We start from the raw sequence: 21,745 nt of genomic DNA, 5'->3' as shown, positions 1-21,745 counted from the left end.
TATATTTCTATGTTTTTGCTATCATTGCTGTTTAGATGTAAGAGAATCAAATTCAACGGCTATTTATTAAGCACCTACTATGTATGTGCCAGGGGTTATACCAGGTGCTGGGAATACAAAGACAAAAACAAAACAAGACCTGCCATCAAAGATCTCATATTCTATGGGGAAAATAAGCTTTATCCTTCTGTATCTTTGAAAGTAGACCTAAGAAAGGAAACTAAAGTCAAGAGGTTAAGGCCAAGGTCACATACATGACGTTTCCCAATTGGGAAAACAGTAAGGATTAGTTTCATTGGCATCTTATTTGATGGAGGAAAGCCTCTCTGCCTCTCTTTTCTGTTGGCTCAGAAGTGATTTCTCTAAGGGCCACTCATTAAAATGCAGTACCTAGCCTCCTGGGCCCAGCCCCTGGTTCCTCACAATATGAACAACAGAAAGCTTAATGAAATCCAGACCTTCATCAAGCTCTGCCAGCAGGACCCAGGCCTCCTGCACACGGACCAGACTGGGTGGAGGAGATATGTGATAAAATCCCACCTGTTCCATATAAAACTAAATCAGAAGAAAGAATCAAGGAAGAAAAAGCTGAAAGTAAGAAACCAGAGAAACCTCCAAGTCCAGAAGAAAGTGAAGAAAGAGGTGGAAGAATTGATAAGGAAGGAGTGATTGAACAAGACTTGGATTTCCCTCAAGAAATGGGAGGTGAAACTTTAGAGGTAAGAGGTAAGATGATGGATCAGGTTAATGAAAAGAAGATGGCGGCCAGTGATGCTCTAAAAAGTGGCGAGCTTCAGAAAGCCATTGAATTCTCACAGAGGTCATCAGACTCAATCCTCCATTTGGCCATTTTATGTGCCAGGAGAACCAGTATGTTTATGAAACTGCAAAAGCCTACTGCTGCTAGTAGATTTTGACAGAGCAATTGAATTAAACTCCAACTCTGCTCAGTCTTGCAAGCATAAAGGGAAAGGCTCCTTGGCCACTGGGAGGAGCTAGACTATGATCTTACCATAGGTTATAAACCGGACTATGATAACGATGCCAGTGCTATACTGAGCAAAGTATAACCAAGGGCCCAGAAGATTGGGAGCACCCGTGAAAATATGAAAGAACATGCTAGGAGGAACATGAGTAGCCTAAAGGGAGAAAGAAGCCCAGAGAAGTGAGAGAGTTCTGTTTGGCTCTTTATCTGGTTTTTCTGGAGGCATGGCTGGACACTTTAGAGACATGCCTGGCATGAGAGGGATCATGCCTGGGATGGAAGGAATATCAGAGTTCAGTGAAATTCTTAGTGACCCAGAAGTGTTTGCAGTGCTTTAGGATCCAGAAAGTTCCAAGTGGTGTTTCAGAATGTGGTAAAGAATCCAGATATGTCTCAATATCAGCGCAACCCAAAGCTTATGAATTTCATCAACAAATTGTGTGCAGAAATTGGAGGTCAAGCACAAATGCTCTTTTAACAAATAAAACCCTTGTTGAAGAAAAGAAAAGGAAAGGAAGGAAAGAAAACAACAAAGGAAGGAAGGAAGAAAAAGGAAGAAAGGAAGGAAGGAAAGAAGGAAAGAAGGAAGGAAGGAAGGAAGAAAGGAAGGAAGGAAGGAAAGAAGGAAGGAAGAAAAAGAAAGAAAGAAAGAAAGAAGAAGGAAGGAAGGAAAGAAAGAAAGAAAGAAAGAGAAAGAAAGAAAGAAAGAGAAGGAAGGAAGGAAGGAATGAAGGAAGGAAGAAGGAAAGCAGACCTAAAGAACAAATCAGCCGAATTTCTTTTGTACCCTTTTTTTTCTGTGTGTATGCATTTCCTTATGGAGAGTCCATTGTGTTTTCTGATATTTAAACTGGTAGCACATAAGCAATATCCAGAATAATTTTTTTAAAAACTAGAAAAGCAGATGGAAAAATAATGGGGATTTGTCCTTATTCAAGCTCAAGGTCAGCTGCCTTAATGCACTGCCACAGCCAGGCCTGGACATCCCTTCCTCTGTTTTCCATGGGGTCTGCACTCTCTGGGCTGAGTTTGGTAATGTTTCACTTCGCTATTTTGAGACATGAAGTCACAGTTGGCTTCGATTGGTACAAATTCTAAGAAGCTCTTGCAGCTTTAAACAACTCAATGTCCCACAGCTCTCTTCTAGCAAAATGTTCTTTTTAAGAGGTTGGGCATGTGTGTTTGGCCGTGCTTGTAGGAGAGACTTTGTGGACTAGATGACAAAGAAGTTATTGCTAATACTAGCTCTCTGAGCTACATGCGATACTCATAGGAAGACACTTAAAGTTGGGGAAATGGTTATTGGCTTTAAATTCCACCCCCTCCCCCACCATCACTCTACTCCTCCCCTCACATACACTCCTGAATGTGTATTTTTGTGGAAAGCTATAGATCAAACACTGAGCTGTCAAACTGGCCTCTACAGAAGTATGCTTTTCTTCCTCCCCCTCTCACTCTCCTCTACCCTCTCCTTGCCCTCCTCCCTCCCTTCCCTCCTCTCTCTTCTTCCTTTCTCCCCCTCCTCCCCCTCTTCTCCCTCCTCCTCCTCTTTCTCACAACTGCTGTTCAAGCTGGAAACAGTCAAAGCCGTGTTTAAGCCATGACCGCCATCTAGTCAGATTTTCCATTGTGGAAGTCAGTGATAGTACAGCAATTAAGCAAAGTGACAGAGAAGTTGAGTTATTTGAGTCTTCTATCCATAAATCTTTATGGGAAAAGAGAAACTTTTAAACTTGCACCAGGCCTTGCTTTAATTATTTTCTTTCAGGATATGAAAGGCCAATGGGAGCAACCCTTGGGGACGTGGTTTGCTATTTTGGTTTTAACCTTCCATTTCATCAGCTCTCCCCACCCCTCCCCACCTCAGTGATTTTCTCTAGTGACTGTTTTTGCATGAAAATTAAATGGGCATCTTTGTGCTTTATTCTAGCTGTAGAAACGTATATCAAAAGGAAAGCTATAACCTGGGATTCCCAGAATCTCAGTGTGAGAAGAGAAAGAATAATATTTGGTAAGGGCTCTGGCCATTGGTATAAATTTGAGTTTTATACCTTAAGCAAAGGGCTCTTCCACACCTAGAAATATTATGTTTGTAGTTGGAAGCTACAAGGATACAAATTTCAACTCAATGTATAACAGAACCTCCTAATAATTAGAGCTGTTTAAAAATGGAACAGAGGAAGCTTTGATATAATAGATAGAGAGTTTGTTAGGAAGACTTGGGTTCAAATTCCAACTCGGACATATGCAGTCAGTATGACTCTGGACAAGTCACTTAATCACTCAGTATACTGGCAACTCTCTGAGATTATAAATTACAGAAAAGTTGCTTACATGCATTAGAATGAGTTCCCTTGCCTAGGAGTTCCCTAGACCACAGGTTCAGTCTCCCTCTTATATAAAAATAGAATGGTTGGTTTAAGAGTATTTTCCCTGTTCAGTGCATTTACTCAGATTATGCCCTATGACTATGTAAAAGGGTCCAGTGCAAGTGAGGATTTGAGGGAGGAGCCCTAGAGACAGATGCTGCATCTAGAATGTCCTGCCTCCCCACACATTGCAGTTATCTTTTTTTTGTCCTTTCTCCCTTTAAACCATAAGACTCATAAGGATAGGGACAATATCTTACCCAAACAGTGTATCTCCACTGGCATGGTGCCTTGCACACAGTAGGCATTTAACAAATGTTTGTTGAATAAAGTAGAATTCCCACTCACCAAGTATGGATGACCATGTCTTTCATACTTCAGATAGCATGAGCCAAATGACTCCTATGATCTCTTCCAACCCTCCGATTCCATCATTCCAGTCTATTCTACTTACCATCTATGTGTCCAGAGAGAAAGACTACAGATGACAGCTTTAGTAACATTCTGTCTCATGTTCTTGACTGGCAGGAGGTGGGGGTGGCTGGGAGAGAGGTTCTGGGGGAGGAGGAGAAAGGGAAGGTAGAAAAGGAGGCAAAAGCTGAATGGCTGTACCCCAGCACTGGGAAAAGGGTTTGATTGGACAGATGGCTCCTTCATCTTCCTACAGGGAGAAAGAACTAGGCACAAAATGCTAAGCAAGAGGCCTGATGGAGTTCTTATGTAAAAGGTGGATTTATTTAGAGTAAACTAGATTGTGAGAGGAGACATCTTAGCATAATGGAGAGAGAGAGAGAGAAGACAAGAAAGAGAAGAAAGAGAAAGAAGTCATTTTAGAATAATGGAGAGAGAGAAACAGAAAGAAAGAGAGGTGCACATATAGGAAAAGACAGAGAAAGGGAGGTATGAATATAGGGAGAGAGAAAGAGAAAAGGAGAGAAAGGAAGGAAGGAAGGAAGAGAGATGTGCATATAGGGAGAGACAGAGAGAAAGAGAAAAAGAGAGAGAAGGAGAGATGTACATATATATGAGGGAGAGAGACAGAGACAGAAAGACACAGAGAGATACAGAGAGAGAGAGAGAGAGAGAGAGAGAGAGAGAGAGAGAGAGAGAGAGAGAGGGAGCACTGACTTTGAAGTCCCAACATCAAGTCTTGCCTTGTCTCTTGAACATACTCTAAGCAAGATTATATATTGAAGAAAAGGTACTGAAATATGTTGATAGAGTTTCCTTATCTCCTTTCCCCTACCCTAAGGGTCTGATCTTTAACAAAAAACCTAAACTCAGTCCATCTCACCCAATAAAGAATTATTCAATAATTGAAACTTCCAATACTCCGGCAGTGTCATTTCAACTGAATCCCTTTAGTAGTACCTCGTTAGATACACCTTAGTCCCCAGGGTACAAAATCGTTAACTCTTCTTATGACCTGTATTATGCCAGCCACTCAGCATACGTAGTCTTTATGCTTAGGTGACATGATTTGACTGATGGTATGTATGGCCATGGGCGTGGAAGATCACAGAATCATAGATTTAGGAACTCACCTAATCTAACCTCAGTTTTACCTAGGAGGAAACTGAGACCCAAGCAGGGGAATGACTTGCCCCAAGGTTACAGAGAGTACGTAGCAGAGACCTGGGTCCCATGAGTCAAAGTCCACATAGTTTCCACTGTGTCAAGCTGCCTTCTCAATGAGTCATTTTATAACAGGGTCTTATTGAGTCAGGACATCACACATCCACACTCTGCTGCTGCTTTCACCTTCACTTGGCCAGTGATTACCCTTTACCAGAATCCCTACGGACTGTTTCATTCTGTTCATGAGCTCAGTGCCTACTACATAAACAGCACAGTACAGGACTGTCAGAAACCCAGCTGTCTTTACTCTCTCCAATTAAAGTCAAAATGACACCATCAGCAATTTCTCTACCTCTGTGGCTGAACTCTCAACTCCCTCTGCTCAAGGCAGATTCTCTCTCACTCTCTATGTTTTTCCCATCTGTAATGCTACTTATCTCTTTCCCGAGGGTGATGAGTTCATGAGTAAGTAATGGAGTGCTGTTATTTTTAAAAAAGCAAATATGACAGTGGGATGTATAAACAGAAGAAGAGTCTGAGGAAGCCAGGACTTCATCCTCTTGCTCTTGCCTCAGAGCTTCTCAGGCCTATCAAGTGGGCCCAGTTTAGGTCTGTTGTAGGGAATCTGGAGATAGTCATGGGGGAGGGCAGCCCATATGTGTCGAGGGTTGGAAAACAGGGTCAAAGTTAAAGGAATTCAGATGATTTAACCTACTGAAAAGAGGGCTAATGGGTAAGTGATGGTGACAGCTCTCCTTCCCACTAGAGTTCTTTTGGAAACCTCTGCGGGTATAGAGTAATTTATTTTAATCCAACATTAACTTGCAGTTCTATTTTTAGAGTGTGCAGGTATATCTCCCTTTTCTGTTCAATGGATGGAGATATTACTGTTACTTCTTTACCACCGCCACCCCCCTTACATTTCACAGGGTCCCAAGAAAGGAGTTGAAGTGACTGCTTTAGTTCTTACTTTTATTTTTGTTACCATTTGTTTCATGAGTCATTGCATAGCAGTGAGTCTCCGGAGAATTTAAATGGAGAGTCACTCAGAAAGCAATGAAGAGGTGCATGATGGGCATGAGCAGGCTACCGTGCACCACAAATCAAAAATTATACAGGAGAAGAGGTGTCAAACATGACATCAAAGGAACGTATGAACTAGGAAGAAAATGGGCTGGTTTTGCAGCCAGAGCAAGAAAAGACCAATAGATAAGGTGGCCAAGTAGATAGGAAGCATCCCACCTCAGACACTTACTAGTTGCATGATCTCAGACAAGTCACTTAACTTTTCTGGGCCTTAATTTCCTTATATGTTGAATGAGAGGGTTGGATTCCGGGTTTCTACAGTCCTTTTCCAATTCTAAATCTGTAATTTTATGGACAATCTGTGGGCTCCGTTGGGAGCAATATGGTGTTAAGAGAAATTGAGGAAGACCCCTGGTATATTGGGTAGAATGCCTGTGGTGAACCTTTGGGAGTGCCAGAGAATGGTCAGGCACCCATCTCAATCACTAGATAGGATGCCTGCATCAGTGATATCATAAATCCATCTGGATATTTGAGCAGGAAACTTGTATCTTAAGCTTAAGTGTCAGCAGTCAATGGCCACAATGAGATTCTAAGGCCAGGAACACTTTGATCAGTGCCATGTGTATAGCATATAGTCTTACTTCTTTCTTTCTGAGAGCTAGATGATATGCCCTCCAAGAGACAGGAAGGGAACAAACATTTCTTAAGTACCTGCTATGCACCAGGCACTCTGCTAGCTTCTTTAGAAATATTATCCCATTTGCTCCTTACAACAACCCTGGGAAGTAGGTGCTATTATAATCTTCATTTTACAGTTGAAGAAACTGAGGCAACTAGAAATTAAGTGACTTGCCCAGGGTCACACAACTTTTAAGTGTCTGAGGTAAGATTTGAAGTCAAGTCTTCTGGACTCCAAGTTCATCACTCTATTCTCTGTACCACCTAGCTGCAGAACCAAATGTAGCGCACATATTTTCTATGTCCTTATATATGGGCATAGGGGCAGCCAGGTGGAACAGAGCACTGGGCAGGGAGTCAGGAAGACTTGAGTTCAAATCAGGCCTCAGACACTTACAAGCTGTGTGACCCTGGGCAAGTCACTTAACCCTGTTTGCCTCAGTTTCCTCATCTATAAAATGACCTGGAGAAGGAAACAGCAAACCGCTCCAGCATCTTTGCCAAGAAAACCCCAAATGGAGTCACAAAGAGTTGGACACTATTAAAACAACTCAACAATGACAGAAACAGTAACAACAATATATGAGCATGTCATTTCCCCCGATAGAATGTAAACTCCTAGAGGGGCAGTGTGTTTCACTTTTTTTTGTTTTTGTGTTCTCAGCACCTAGAACGGCTACTGTCGTTAAATCAATAAACATTTATTGAACAACTACTATGTGCCAGGTACTATGCTAAGCACTAGGGATACAAAAAAGAGGCAAAAGGCGGTCTCTGCCCTAAAGGAGCTTATAATCTAGTAGGGGAGACAACATGCAAATTAGTGTCACATATTAAGTACTTTATAAATGATTTTTTGATTCATTCATTATTGCTGACATCAGTGTGGCATTCAGTCCAGTAAGTTCTGAGTATTTTGGATGCCTCTCAGTATTTTAACATTTCCTACAATTCCTTCTACTTCCTCCCTGAATACTGTTACTCTTCATGGCACCCCTGAAAGAGTTACATACACATTCAGGAAAATGGTGCTTCCCAACTGGAAGTGATCACTCCCTCCTCTGAATACATGTGGTACTTCATTCTCATACATCATTTTTGTATTCTCATTTATAGTTACTTGTGTGCTTCTCTGGTGTTCTTCATTATACTGTAAATTATCTGAAGGCAGAGACTTTCTTATTTTGCTTTGTGTTCCCCCTGTAGAGCCTGGTAGAGGGTCTTGAAAACAGTAGGCCTCAATAAATATAATTTATTGTTGAAATGAACTAAATTTTTCCTTTTCAGTCTTTCCCAATGTTATGCTCTGAAAATCAAAAGTTGGCAAACACAAGCCTTTATCCCTGGGGTCTGAGAATGAATGTTAAGCAATATTTGGTAAACAAATAGAAGAATTATGCAGCTTTACAGAGCAATATTTTATTGTCTCTATAATTCTAACATGAAGACTGAAGTCTGGGGCTTACACAATTTTTAAAGTAAACAGTCTATCAGTAGGATGTGCTTTATTATCTTGCTTGAGTCTTGGTATAGCTCAAGTCAAGGTTTGTATACTGTGTTTTGTGGTATGGATGTAATCCTGGACCATTGGTGAACAGGGCAACTTTGCTTTCCCTTCACCTCTTAAATGTTTTCTTGAGTGCCATGAGGGCTCAGGTTCCTGTCACTGTTAGTATCTCTGTTCTAAAGTTGCCATTGACGAAAGATGAGGCAATAGCAGTAAGAATTGATAGGAGGAAGCAAAAGCAAAGAAGGGAGTTAGGTTTGGCCCATATCTAAAACCAATCAACCAGTCTGTCAAACTATGTTATTGTAAATGCCATTAAAGCATCTCTTTTGTAAATGGAATTGATAGCTTTGTACATAGAGTACAATACTAAATTTGTGGTCACTTAAATTGTGGAATATAAATATGGGGAGGGGGAATACAAATCTTCCACGTTACAAGTAGACAAACACAGACAAGTGAGCCATGGAAGGGAGCTTCAGTGTGGGAGGAGCCAACCCACCTTAGACTGGAGCTCAACACAGGGCAATACAATAAATTGTGGAAATTATAAGTGTCCCTAGAGAAAGTTTGCTCACTGAGGTATGTATTTACTTTTTATAGTACCTACCTCCCAGGATTGTTGTGAAGATCAAATGAGGTAATTTTTTAAAGTTAATTAATTATTTTATTTTATTTTTTTAGTTTGCAACACTCAGTTCCATAAGTTTTTGAATTCCAAATTTTCTCCCCCACTCCCCTCCCAGAAGGCATGTGATCTGATATAGGTTCTACATATACCTTCACATTAAACTTATTTTCCCAATAATCAGGTTGTAAAGAAAAATTATAACCAATGAAATGAACCATAAGAAAGATGAAACAAAACCAAAAAAGAAGGAAAAAAGAGGGAGCAAATAGTTTGCCTCAATCTGCATTCAGACTCCATAATTCTTTCTCTGGATATGGATAGATATGGATTGTTTAGAAGAGCCAAGTCTATCAAAGTTAGTCATCACAGAAGCAATGTGTCTGTGGTTGCGTACAACGTTCTCTTGGTTCTGCTCCCTTTACTCATCATCAGATCATGTAAGTTTCTCCAGTTTCTTATGAAGTCCATCTGCTCCTCATTTCTTCAAGCACAATGTATTCCATTACATTCATATACCATAATTTGTTTAGCCATTCCCCAATTGATGGACATCTCCTTGATTTCCAATTCTTTGCCACCACAAAAAGAGCTGCTATAAATACTTTTGTACATATGGGTCCTTTTCCCCCTTGTATGATCTCTTTGGGATACTACCCTAGAATTGGCACTGCTAGGTCAAAGGATATGCACATTTTTATAGCCCTTTGGGCATAGTTCCAAACTGCTCTCCAGAATGGTTGGATCAGTATACACTCCACCAACAATGCAATAGTGCACCAATTTTCCCACATCTTCTCCAGCATTTATCATTTTCTTGTTTTGACATGTTAGCCAATCTGACAGGAGAGATGTGGTACCTAAGAATTGTTTTGATTTGCATTTCTCTAATCAATAGAGATTTAGAGCATTTTTTTCATATGCCTACAGATATCTTTAATTTCTTCCTCTGAAAACTGCCTATTTATATCCTTTGACCATTTCAATTGGGGAGTGACTTGTATTCTTATAAATTTGACTCAGTTCCCTGTATATTTTAGAGATGAGGCCTTTGTCAGAGACAGTGGTCATAAAAATTCTTTCCCAATTTTCTGCTTCCTTCCTAATCTTGGTTGCATTGGCTTTGCTTGTACAAAAACTTTTCAATTTAATATAATCAAAATTATCCATTTTGCATTTCGTAATGCCCTCTATCTCTTGTTTAGTCATAAATTCTCCCCTTCTCCATACGTCTGACAAGTAAACTATTCCTTCTCTTCCAAATTGCTTATAGTATCAGCCTTTATATCTCAGCTGTGAACCCACTTTGACTTTATTTTGGTATATGGAGTGAGATATTGGTCAATGGCCAATTTCTGCCATACTATTTTCCAGTTTTCCCAGCAGTTTTTGTGAAATAGTGAATTCTTATGCCAGAAGTTGACTCTTCGGGTTTATCAAAGAGTAGATTACTATATTCATTAACTAATGCATCTTGTGTACCTAACCTATTCTCCTGATCCACCGCTCTATTTCTTAGCCAGTACCAAGCAGTTTTGATGATTGCTGCTTTATAATGCAGTTTAATATCTCGTATGGCTAGACCTCTTTCCCTAGCATTTCTTTTCATTAATTCCCTTGATATTCTGGATCTTTTTTTCTTCCAGATGAATTTTGTTATTATTTTATCTAGCTCTATGAAATAATTTTTTGTAGTTTGATTGGTATGGCACTAAATAAGTAAATTAACTTAGGTAAACTTGTCATTTTTATTATATTAGGTTGGCCTAACCACAAGCAACTGATGTTTTTCCATTTATTTAGATCTGACTTTATTTGTGTGAGAAGTGTTTTGTAATTGTGTTCGTATAGTTCTTGGGTTTGTCTTGGCAGGTAGATTCCCAAATATGTTATAGTGTCTACAGTAACTTTAAATGGAATTTCTCTTTCTATCTCTTGCTGTTGGACTTTGTTAATATTATATAGGAATGCTGCGGATTTATGTGAGTTTATTTTATATCCTGCAACTTCGCTAAAGTATTATTTCAAGTAGTTTTTTACCTGATTCTCTAGAATTCTCTAAGTATATCATCATATCATTGCACAGAGTGATAACTTAGTTTCTTCTTTGCCTATTCTAATTCCTTCACTTTCTTTTTCTTCTCTTATTGCTAAAGCTAACACTTCTAGCACCAAACTGAATAATAGATGTGATTATGGACATCCTTGTTTCACTCCGATCTTATTGGAAATGAATCTAGCTTATGCCCATTACATATAATGCTTGCTGATGGTTTTAGGTAGATGCTACTTATCATTTTAAGGAAGACTCCATTTATTCCTATCCTTTCTAGTGTTTTTAATAGGAATGGGTGTTGTATTTTGTCAAAAGCTTTTTCTGCATCTATTGAGATAATCTTATGGTTTCTGCTAGTTTTGTTGTTGATATGATCAATTATGATGATACTTTTCCTAATATTGAACCAGCCCTGCATTCCTGAAATAAATTCTACCTGGTCATAATGTATTATTCTTGTGACAAGTTGCTGCAATCTTTTTGCTAATATTTTATTTAAAATTTTTGAATCAATATTCATTAGGGAAATTGGTCTGTAATTTTCTTTCTCTGTTTTGACTCTTCCTGGTACTTAGTACCATATTTGTGTCATAAAAAAAATTTGATAGGACTCCTTCTTTGCCTATTTTCCCAAATAGTCTATAAAGTATTGGAATTAATTGTTCTTTAAATGTTTGATAGAATTTGCTTGTAAATCCATCTGGCCCTGGAGATTTTTTCCAAGGGAGTTCATTGAAGGAGTGTTCAATTTCTTTTTCTGAAATGAGGCTATTTAAGTACTTTACTTCCGCTTCCGTTAATCTGGGCAGTTTATATTTTTGTAAATATTCATCCATTTCTCTAAGGTTATCAAATTCATGGGCATACAATTGGGCAAAGTAATTGCTAATTATTGCTTTGATTTCTTCTTCATTGGAGGTGAATTCACACTTCTCATTTTTGAGGCTGATAATTTGGTTTTCTTCCTTTTTAAAATCAAATTGACAAAAGGTTTATCAATTTTATTGGTTTTTTCATAAAACCAGCTCTTAGTTTTATTTATTAGTTCAATAGTTTTCTGGGTTTCAATTTTATTAATCTCTCCTTTGGTTTTCAGTATTTCTAATTTGGTATTTAATTGAGGATTTTCAATTTGTTCTTTTTCTAGCTTTTTCAGTTGTATGCCCAATTCATTGATCTCCTTTTTCTCTATTTTATTCATGTAAGCATTCAGAGATATAAAGCTTCCCCTAAGAAATGCTTTCACTGCCTCTCATAAGTTTTGGTATGTTGTCTCATTATTGTCATTCTCTTGAATGAAGTTACTGATTGTTTTTATGATTTGTTGTTTGACCCACTCATTCTTTAGGATTAGATTATTTAGTTTCCAATTAGTTTTTCGTCTATCTTTCCAAGGCCCTTTATTACAAACAACTTTTATTGCATCATGATCTGAAAAGGATGCATTGACTATTTCTGCCTTTCTGCACTGGATTATGAGGTTTTTATGCCCTCGTACATGGTCAGTTTTTGTCTATGTGCCATGTACCACTGAGAAAAAGGTATATTCCTTTTCATCCCCATTCAGGTTTCTCCAGAGGTCTATCATATCTACCTTTTCTAAAATTCTGTTCACCTCCTTTACTTCTTTCTTGCTTATTATGAGGTTAGATTTATTAAGTTCAGAGAGAGGGAAGTTGAGGTCCCCCACTAGTATAGTTTTGTGGTGTATTTCTTCCTGTAGCTCTCTTAACTTCTCCTCTAAGAATTTGGAGGCTGTACCACTTGGTGCATAAATGTTGAGTAATGATATTACTTCATTGTCTATGGTGCCTTTTAGCAGTATATAGTTTCCTTCCTTATCTCTTTTAATTAGACCTGTCTTGGCTTTTGCTTTGTCTAGAATTAGGATTGCTACCCTTGCTTTTTTTGCCTGAAGCATAATATATTCTACTCCAGCCTTTTACTTTTACCCTGTGTGTATCCCAGTGTTTCAAATGTGTTTCTTGTAAGCAACATATTGTAGGGTTATGGTTTTTAATCCATTCTGCTTTCTGTCTCTGTTTTATGGGAGAGTTCATCCCATTCACATTCACATTTATGATTACTATCTGTGTCTTTTTTCCACCCTATTTCCCCCCACTGTTTATGCTTTTATGTCTCCCTTCTCCCTTCCCCTCCTCGAAAGAGTTTTGCTTTTGACAACTGCCTCCCTCCATGTTCCCTTCCTTTCAGCCCCCCCTTCTCTTACCCTTTTCCCCTTACTACTTCTTCCCTCCTTTCTAACCATTCCCCCTTTTTCTTTCCCCTTTCCCCTCTTACTGCCTGTAGGACAAGTTTGATTTCTATATTTATCATTACATGTTGTTCCCTCCTTGAACCAAATCCAATGAGAGTAAAGCTCAACCATTGCTCTTCTCCTTCCCTTCTTTCCCTCTACTATGATATGTTTTTCTGCCTCTTCATGTGATGTAATTTACCCTTTTCTACCTCCTCTTTACTTCTTCTCTCAGAACAATCCCTTTGCATCCCTTAATCATGTTTTTTATCATCACATCAGTTAATTTGTACTCACACCCTCTTTCTATGTATATCCCTTTTGATTGTCATAATAACTATACCATTCTCAAGATTAACATATATATATATATATATATGTATATGAAACATATATAAATCAATATAATCCCATATAAGGATGTAAACAATTTGTCCTTATTGAATAACAAGGTTTTTTTCTCCCTGTTTACCTTTTTATGTCTCTCTTGAGTTTTGTATTTGAAGATCAAATTTTCCATTGAGCTCTGGCCTTTTCATCAGGAAGGTCTGGAGTTCCCTTTATTTCATTGAATGTCCATCTCCTTGCCTGAAAAATTGTGCTCAATTTTGCTGGATAGTTGATCCTTGGTTGTAGTTCAAGTTCCTTTGCCTTACAGAATATCATATTCCAATGCCTCTGATCTTTTAATGGAGAAGCTGCAAGGTCCTATGTGATCGTGACTACAGTTCCATTGTTTCTTTCTGGCTGCTTGCTGTGTTTTCTTCTTGACCTGATAATTTTGGAATTTGGCTACAATATCTCTTGGAGTTTTCAATTTGGGATCTCTTTCAGGGGGTGATCAGTGGATTCTTTTGATGAATATTTTACCTTCTGGTTCTAGGACCTCGACAGTTTCCTTTGGTGATTTCTTGGAATATACTGTCCAGGCTCTTTTTTTCATCATGGCTTTCAGGTAGACCAATAATTCTTAGATTGTCTCTCCTGGATCTATTTTCCAGGTCAGTTGTTTTTCAGATGAGAGATTTTATGTTTTCTTCTATTTTTTCATTCTTTAGATTTTTGTTTGACTGATTCTTGATGCTTCATAGAGTCATTAGCTTCTACTTGCCCAATTCTAATTTTTAATGAATCATTTTCTTAATTTAGATTCTGTACCTCTTTTTCCATTTGGCTAATTTTACTTTTCATGGAGTCATTTTCTCCAATTAGGTTCAGCACCTCCTTAACCATTTCATCAATTTTACTTTTTAAAGATTTGTTCTCATCAGTGAATTTTTTTTCCATTTTTTTCTTGTACCTCTCTAATTTGGTTTTTAAAATCCTCCTTGAGCTCATCCAGGAATGCTTTTTGGGCTTGAGACCACTTCATATTTCCATTTGAGGTTTCAGATGTGGGTATAGTTTCGATGCTATTGTCTTCTGAATTCATATTTTGATCTTCTCTGTCTCCATAATATGATTCAATGCTCTTTTTAACTTTTCTAGCTTGCTTCTTCATGGTGGTTGCCTTTTTCCTGGCTTTTTAAGTGGATCTCTGCTTCCAGGGCACAGGGGGCTCTGTCCCAAGCTTCTTGTGCTGGGAACTGGGGGCTTGATTACAGGCTTTGTGTGCTGTGGCCTCTGGTTTTGTCAGCTAGAGGCTATATAATGCTGCTGCTCACCTGGTGCTGAGCTGGAGCTGACTGCTGTGTTCCAGGGTCAAGGCCAGGTGATGTCTTTCTTAGTTTCTCCCAGATTACACTGAAGCTCTCAGTGTGAGATGTGGGGGAGGGGTGGTCTGGCTGCTGCAAGTCTCCTCTTCTCCTAGGGCTGTGCTATAGCATGGGTGGCCTCAGCTGTTGTCTGAGCTGGTATATGCCAATTCCCTTGGCTGTGCAAAGGCACACCTAGGGTCCTGGTGTTGGCACTTGCCGGCTCCACCACCCCTGAGGCTCAGGAACTCCTGCTGGTCTGCTGAAGCAGGGCCTGCTGGGACATCTCCCTTCCTGCACTGGTCTCTTTCCACCACCACAAGAAGGACCCATCTCCCCAGCCTTCCGAACTAAATGAGTGCTAAACCCCCACTTCTGGCTCCTCTTTCCAGGGTTTTTCCCTGGGTAGTATTGTCTGGGTGAGGAAGGGAAGGATGAGAGCCATTTTACTCAGTCATCATGACTCCTGGAAGTTCAAGAAGGTGAGTTTCAAACCTTTAGACTCTGGACTGAAAGCCTCAGGAGTAGCTGCTGCTGTGGCCACAGACTTTGCACTGCTGTCTCACCTACCTCCGACAGACTCCTGTCCTGGGCTGAGAGGCCTGGGAATTACCATTGCACCCAGCAATTTGGCAATTCAGCCCCGGGCCTGCTTCTGCTCCTGCTCCTGCTCCAATAAGGTTTAGTTCTGTGTGCCTGGCACTTTCCCAGCCCAGTCCATTGGCTGGGTTCTGATGCTGCTCCCACTCTGATGTGGTCGGGTGGTGTGGTCTGGTGCAGTTCCATATGCCCAGCACTCTCCCAGCCCACAGATCCATCTTGTCAACCCTGCAGACTCTCCTCAGCTGGAAATCTGCTACACCGTCTTCTAGTGGCTTCTACCTCTCTCAGATCTGCTCAGATTCATTTTTTTAGAACTATCTGTCAGAATTTGTAAGAGAGCTCTGGTAAGTCACTGATTTCACTCTGCCATCTTGGCTCTGCCCCCAGCAGGCTAGATTCTAAGTAAATCTGAGCCTGAGATAATATTTGTTAAGCACTTAGCACAGTGCCTAGAGTATAGCAGTCACTAAATAAATGCTTGTTTTCTTCCTTTCATGGAGCCAGGTGCAAGGTATCTATTTGCAAAGAAGATTATTTCTATTATGAGCCTTGTGAGCCTATGTGCTTATAAGGGAAGCTGGTAGGCTGCCTTTGAGGATCACAAAATAATGGCATTCCCAAATCATCTCTGGAGCTGGATGGAAAGGGAGCAATAGTCTAGAGAAGTAAAAACTTCCCCAAAGTGTACCCAGGGCCTCTGTGTCAGGAAGGAACTTCTGACATAATTTGGCAACAACAAAATAACTAATGTAATCATAGGCTTTGTTGAGATAGGTTCCAGGACCTGAGAATATGATAGTTCTGCTTTACTATGTTCTGGCCAAACCACATCTGGAATATTATATTCAGTTCTGAGTGTTGCATTTTGGAAAGGATGTTGATAAATCACAGAGTATCTAGAAAAGAGCAAACAGGGAGGTAAAGGAATTTGAGATCATAACATATGAAGACACATTTTTGAAGCTTAGAATGTTTAGCCCAGAGAAAAAAATGGTAATGTGGCAATTACCTCTAATTATCTGACAGGCTTCAATTATCTGTCATTTTGAGAAAGATCAACCTTGTTCTGCTTGGCCTCAGAGAAAAGAACTAGGAATTATGGTTAGAAGTCAGAGAGAGGCAGATATAGACTTGATGTAAGGCAGAAATTATGAAGCATAAAATCCATCCAAGAACTTTTTGTGAAACTGGACACAGATGTCCATTGATTGGGAAATGGCTAAACAAATTGTGGAACATGAACGTAATAGACTATTACTGTGAAATAAGAAATAATGAACATGGAAAAATATGGGAAGGCTTATACGGACTGATGCAAAGTATAGTAAGCAGAAAAGCAATAGAAATAGTGATAAGTAAGTAGAAAAGTAGATAAGCAGGGAAAGACAGAAACAGAGACACAGATCAAGAAAGAGCTCACAAATGTATTAAGTGCTTATTCAGTCACTGGGCTGAGTATTGATTACAACAATGTAAATGGAAACAGGAATTACAGCCACAGTAACAAACTCTATATGCTGGAAGATTATAATAACCAAGATAACCAAACGTGGTGGCAGCATGGTAAAGTAGGAAGACTCCTGGCTCTCTTAGTAATTTCTTTACTGTAAAATAGGGGGGTTGATCTAGTTGACTTCTTAGTTTGCCTCCAGCTCTCGAGCTATATTGCTATAATGTAAACCTTCCTCCCTTCTTTCCAGAGTTGGAGGATTGTGGGTGTGGAATATTACATATGAATTCAGACATGGTTGATATGTTGGTTGATTTGGCTGAATTGTCTTGTTACCCTCTTTCATTTGTATTTTTCTGTTCCAAAGAGGCTCACTGTGGAGGGGAGGGGAAGGTATATATTCAGAAATGAAGGTGATATTCACAATTTTTTTTCTCAAAAGAATTAGTACTGTGCAAAACTGGGATAGGCTGATTTAGGACATGATAGGTTCCCCCTCCCTGAAGGCCTTCAAGCAAACACTAGGTACTATTTGCCGGTGAAGTTGTAGAGGGGATTCAGTTTTTTTTAATGTCCAAAAATATCTATCTTATTCTGCATAATAGTCTATCATCTCTTTGTCATGAGTAGGTGGCACTCTTTATCACTCTTTGATCCCTTGGTTGATTGGAGTTCTTAAGCTTTTTATGACTATTTTTATAACATGGTGTTACAGTATAAATCATTTTTTCTGGTTCTGCTCACTTCACTCTGCGTCAGTTCATGCAAATCTTTCCATGGCTCTTTCTTAACAGTACAATAATATCACTTTCCTTTCATATACTACAATTTCTTCAGTCATTCTCCAATTGATGGGATAACCATTTTTTTTTGTCTCCAGTTCTGGGAGGGGGGAGGGATTGTCACTCAGGTGCAGGATTTATTTAATGATGTCTGAGGTCCTTTCCAATCTTGAGGTTCTATGATCTTGAGATTCTATGATTTCAGTTTCCCTAAGTATTCAGAATCTCAGCCTAAAGACTCTTATACTGCTCCCTATGACTTCTCAGTTTGTTCTGAAGCTGGGGAAGGAGCATCACTGGTTCCATTATCTTCCACTTTTAGAGGAGTCCTCCCCTATCAGTAAATACCACTGACAGAATGTAATCGTTGCCATAGTTCTGGGTGCAAACAAGATTTTAATGGACAACATTTGATTCCATGGTGCTGTTAGACCCAGAGGGCAGTATGATGTAGAGGTAAGAAAGCTGGTCACAGTATCAGGAAGACCCACGTTCAAGGCCACTTCTAACACATACCAGCTGTGTCTGGCAAGTGACTTCATTTTTAAGTGCCCCCAAGGCAATTGTCTCAGGCAGTAAATTGTGGAACACTTGCAAATCTGCCTTGGCAGAGGGAGAATTCTCAGCATTGATGAAGGAATTCCCTCCATCACTGAAACCACAATGGAAACAAAGACCCAATTCATGCCTGAGATAGAACTCTTTACAGGCTTCATTAATTGTCAACCCTATCTTCTCTGTATTTCAGATATCGTAACTGAGAACTGTAGCTGTTTTTAAGAATGTCCCATTTTGTTCCTCTTAATGTAATAATAGTGATGATAATAATGTATAATAATAATAATGTAATAACTTTGAGATTTGTAAAGTGCTTTCCATGTCAACCCATTTCTTTCAACCCTGAGAGGTAGGTGCTATAATTGCTCTCATTTTACAGATGAGGGAACTGAGTCAGAGAGAGGTGAAACAGCTTGTGCTTGGGAAGTGTTTGCTTCTTCCTGACTCTAACTCAAGAGCTCTAAGCAAATCCAAATCTTGGTCTAGTTTGTGCCCAACCTCCATGCACCATTAAAATTCACTATGTTCCTATGGTTTCTGTAGTGGGATACAAAGAAAGGTAAAAATCTTTGCCATCAAGAAGCTTTCACATTAATGGGGAGACAACACGTGAACAACTACGTGCCAACAAGTTATACGCAGGATAATTTGGAAATAAACAACAGCGGAAGACACTAGAATTAAGGGGGATTGGAGAAGGATCCTGATAGAAGGAGGAACTTGAAGCCAGAGAAACTGGTTTCAGATGTGAAGGGGAAGATGAAGGGAGAGGGTTGAAGATGAAGAAGGAGAGAATTCAAGGTATCATGAAGATGTCAGTAAAAATGTCTGGAGTTGGGAGTCTAAGTGTTTTGTCTAAGGAACAGCAAGAGGACCAGATTTAGTGCATCACAGAGAATGTGGAGGGGAATAAAATGTAACAAGACTGGAGAGGTATGTGTGGTTGCAGGGTTGGGGGCAGTTTGAAGGGTTTTAAATATCAGAGGATTTTAAATTTGACCCTGGAGGTGATAGGGAGCAACTGGAGTTTATGGAGCAGGGGCAGGGGGTAACTTGATGAATGGAAGAAAAAAGAACCTTTTTTCATCCCCATCCCTTATTTCTAAGGGCAGCAAACAATAAGAGAGCTAGAGACGTTAGTGGGCTGCAACCTCAGTAGGAAGCAATAGTGAGAGGGAAGCCAAAAATGCAATCATGAGCTCAGTTTTGAGATACTATTACCTATAGTAATAGCAATGATAGTCTCATTCCCCTTTGCTTATATTAAATCACTTCTGGAGTACTGAGTTCAGTCCCACATTATTAGGAGGAATGTGTCCAGAGGAAGATGACAATGATGGAAGAAATGTTGCATCATGTGAAAGAGGGCTTGGAATTATTCTACTTGGCCCCTGAAGTTAGAAGTAAAGATGAATAGATGGAAATAACAGTGAACACATTTTAGCTCAATATGAAAAAAGAGTTTCCCAATATAGAGAGCTGCCCAGAAATGAAATAGTATGCCTTAGGAGGCAGTGAGTATCCTATTCCTGGAAGTCACAGATTTAGATTTGATATAATAACAATTGGGGTGGCTAAGTGGCACAGTGGCCCAAAGTCAGGGAGACTCATCTTCCTGAGTTCAAATCCTGCCTCAGATGCTAACTAGCTGTGTGACCCTGGGCAAGTCACTTAACCCTCTTTGCCTCAGTTTCCTCATCTGTAAAATGAGTTTGAGAAGGAAATGGCAAACCACTCCAGTATCTTTGTCAAGAAAACCCCAAACGGGGTCACGAAGAGTCAGACACGACTGAAAACAACTTTTGTTGTGGTTGTTGAGTCGTTTCAGTCATTTCTGAAAACAACCGAACGACAACAAATAATAATAATAGCTACCACTTCTATAATACCTATTCTGTGTCAGGCATTGTACTAAGTGCTTTATTATTATTATTATTATTATTATTATATCATTTGGTCCTCACAGCAACTCTGGGAGACAGGTACCATTACTATCTCCATTTTATGGATTATGATAGTAGTAATAATGGCTAACATTTGTATGGCATTTACTATGTGCCACGCGCTATGTTAAGCACTTTACAGTTATTATCTCAATTGATCCTCAGAAGAACTCGGAGAGGTATGTGCTATATTATCCCTGTTTTACAGATGGTGATGATGATGATGATGATAGTTTACATTGGTATAGCATTTACTATGTGCTAGGCACTGTGCTAAGCACATTGCAATTATTATCTCATTCGAGTCTCACAACAACCCTAGGAGATGGATGTTGTTATCATCCCTATTTTATAGATGAAACTGAGTTAAACAGAGGTTAAGTGACACACAGTTAGTTAAATATCTGAGGCCAGCTTCCTAATAGAATAGATATGAAGCTGGAAGGGACCTTAAAAGCCCTCTAGTCCAGACACTTTATTTTACAAACAGAGGCTTAGAGCGGTTATATCACTTGTCCAGGGTTATATCACTCTAAGAGGCAGAGGGGAATTTTTCTTTTTTCTTTTTTTTAACTTTTCCAGTGATTTTTTATTTTTTTTATTTTATTTTATACTCAAGGGCCAGAACACAAATACAGAATAGAGAAAAGAAACAAAACATATAATAAACTTAAATATTGAAACTTAAATACAAAGTAAGAAAGAAAAAAAGCATGTCGTGTGCATAGCAGAATGTAAAAGAGGATTCAAAATACGTAATAATGAATTTTCATTTCAAGAAAGCCCGTATGATAAATAATACACATTGGGGGAACTTTTCTTGGCTCCGCATCCGATGCCCTAAGCATTCTGCCACACTGACTCTCGAAGTTGGACGGGGGTCTCACAGGTCATCTGGTACAACCTGTTCCTAAGCAGAAATCCCTTCTATGATGTCCCTGACAGATGTAAGTCAAGCTTCTGGCTGAAGATTTCCAGTGCCAGGTTATTCTCTGTCTTTTTGCCCATGAGAAAGAGTACTACTAGTTTCAAAGTCAGAGAATTTGGGTTTGAATCCTGTCTCTGATACATTCATTATCTGTGTAAATTATAACATCTCTGAACCTCAGTTTCCTCATCTGCAGAATGCAGGTAGTCAGGTTACATGACCTCTAAGGTTCCTTCCAGGTCCAAAATCTGCACACTCTACTTTTAGATGGCTCAGAAGGAAACCAATGTGAGAGAGGAAAGGGAGGAAATTATGCGAAAGCCTTAGATGCCTTCCCCTGTCATCTGTGGGATGTACTTGGTTAAAAACTCAACTCAATTCAACAAACATTTATCCAGCAGTCACTATGGGCCAGGCACTGTGCTGAGCATTGAGAAAACAGAGACAAAAGCAAATCTCTCCTATCCCTCTTAGGGCTTACATTCTATCAGAGTAGGGGAGAAAGGAGAAACAACCTGTATGACTTAGCTCCTTACTCAAGATTTATAATGGCCTATTTCAAAAACTGAAGATTGAACAAAAACTCTGACAAGAGTTTCACTTTTTTTCGGAGGTTATAAACATATGACTTGTCTTTGGGGCATGTGTTTGACTGGTTGGCTAGCAACTGAAAAAGTACAGAACATGTCCTCTGACCAGT

General features: G+C 39.4%; 1 pseudogene; it reads left to right on the top strand.

Moving 5' to 3' along the window:
• Positions 1–426: 426 nt before the first annotated feature.
• On the top strand, positions 427–1,463 carry LOC118834981 (annotated as a pseudogene).
• The last annotated feature ends 20,282 nt before the right edge of the window (positions 1,464–21,745 follow it).

This window comes from Trichosurus vulpecula, chromosome 1, assembly GCF_011100635.1.
Source record: "Trichosurus vulpecula isolate mTriVul1 chromosome 1, mTriVul1.pri, whole genome shotgun sequence".
NCBI classification, from domain to species: domain Eukaryota; kingdom Metazoa; phylum Chordata; class Mammalia; order Diprotodontia; family Phalangeridae; genus Trichosurus; species Trichosurus vulpecula.
The sequence above is the reverse complement of the archived record's forward strand: the minus strand, read 5'-3'. Positions and strand labels throughout refer to the sequence as shown.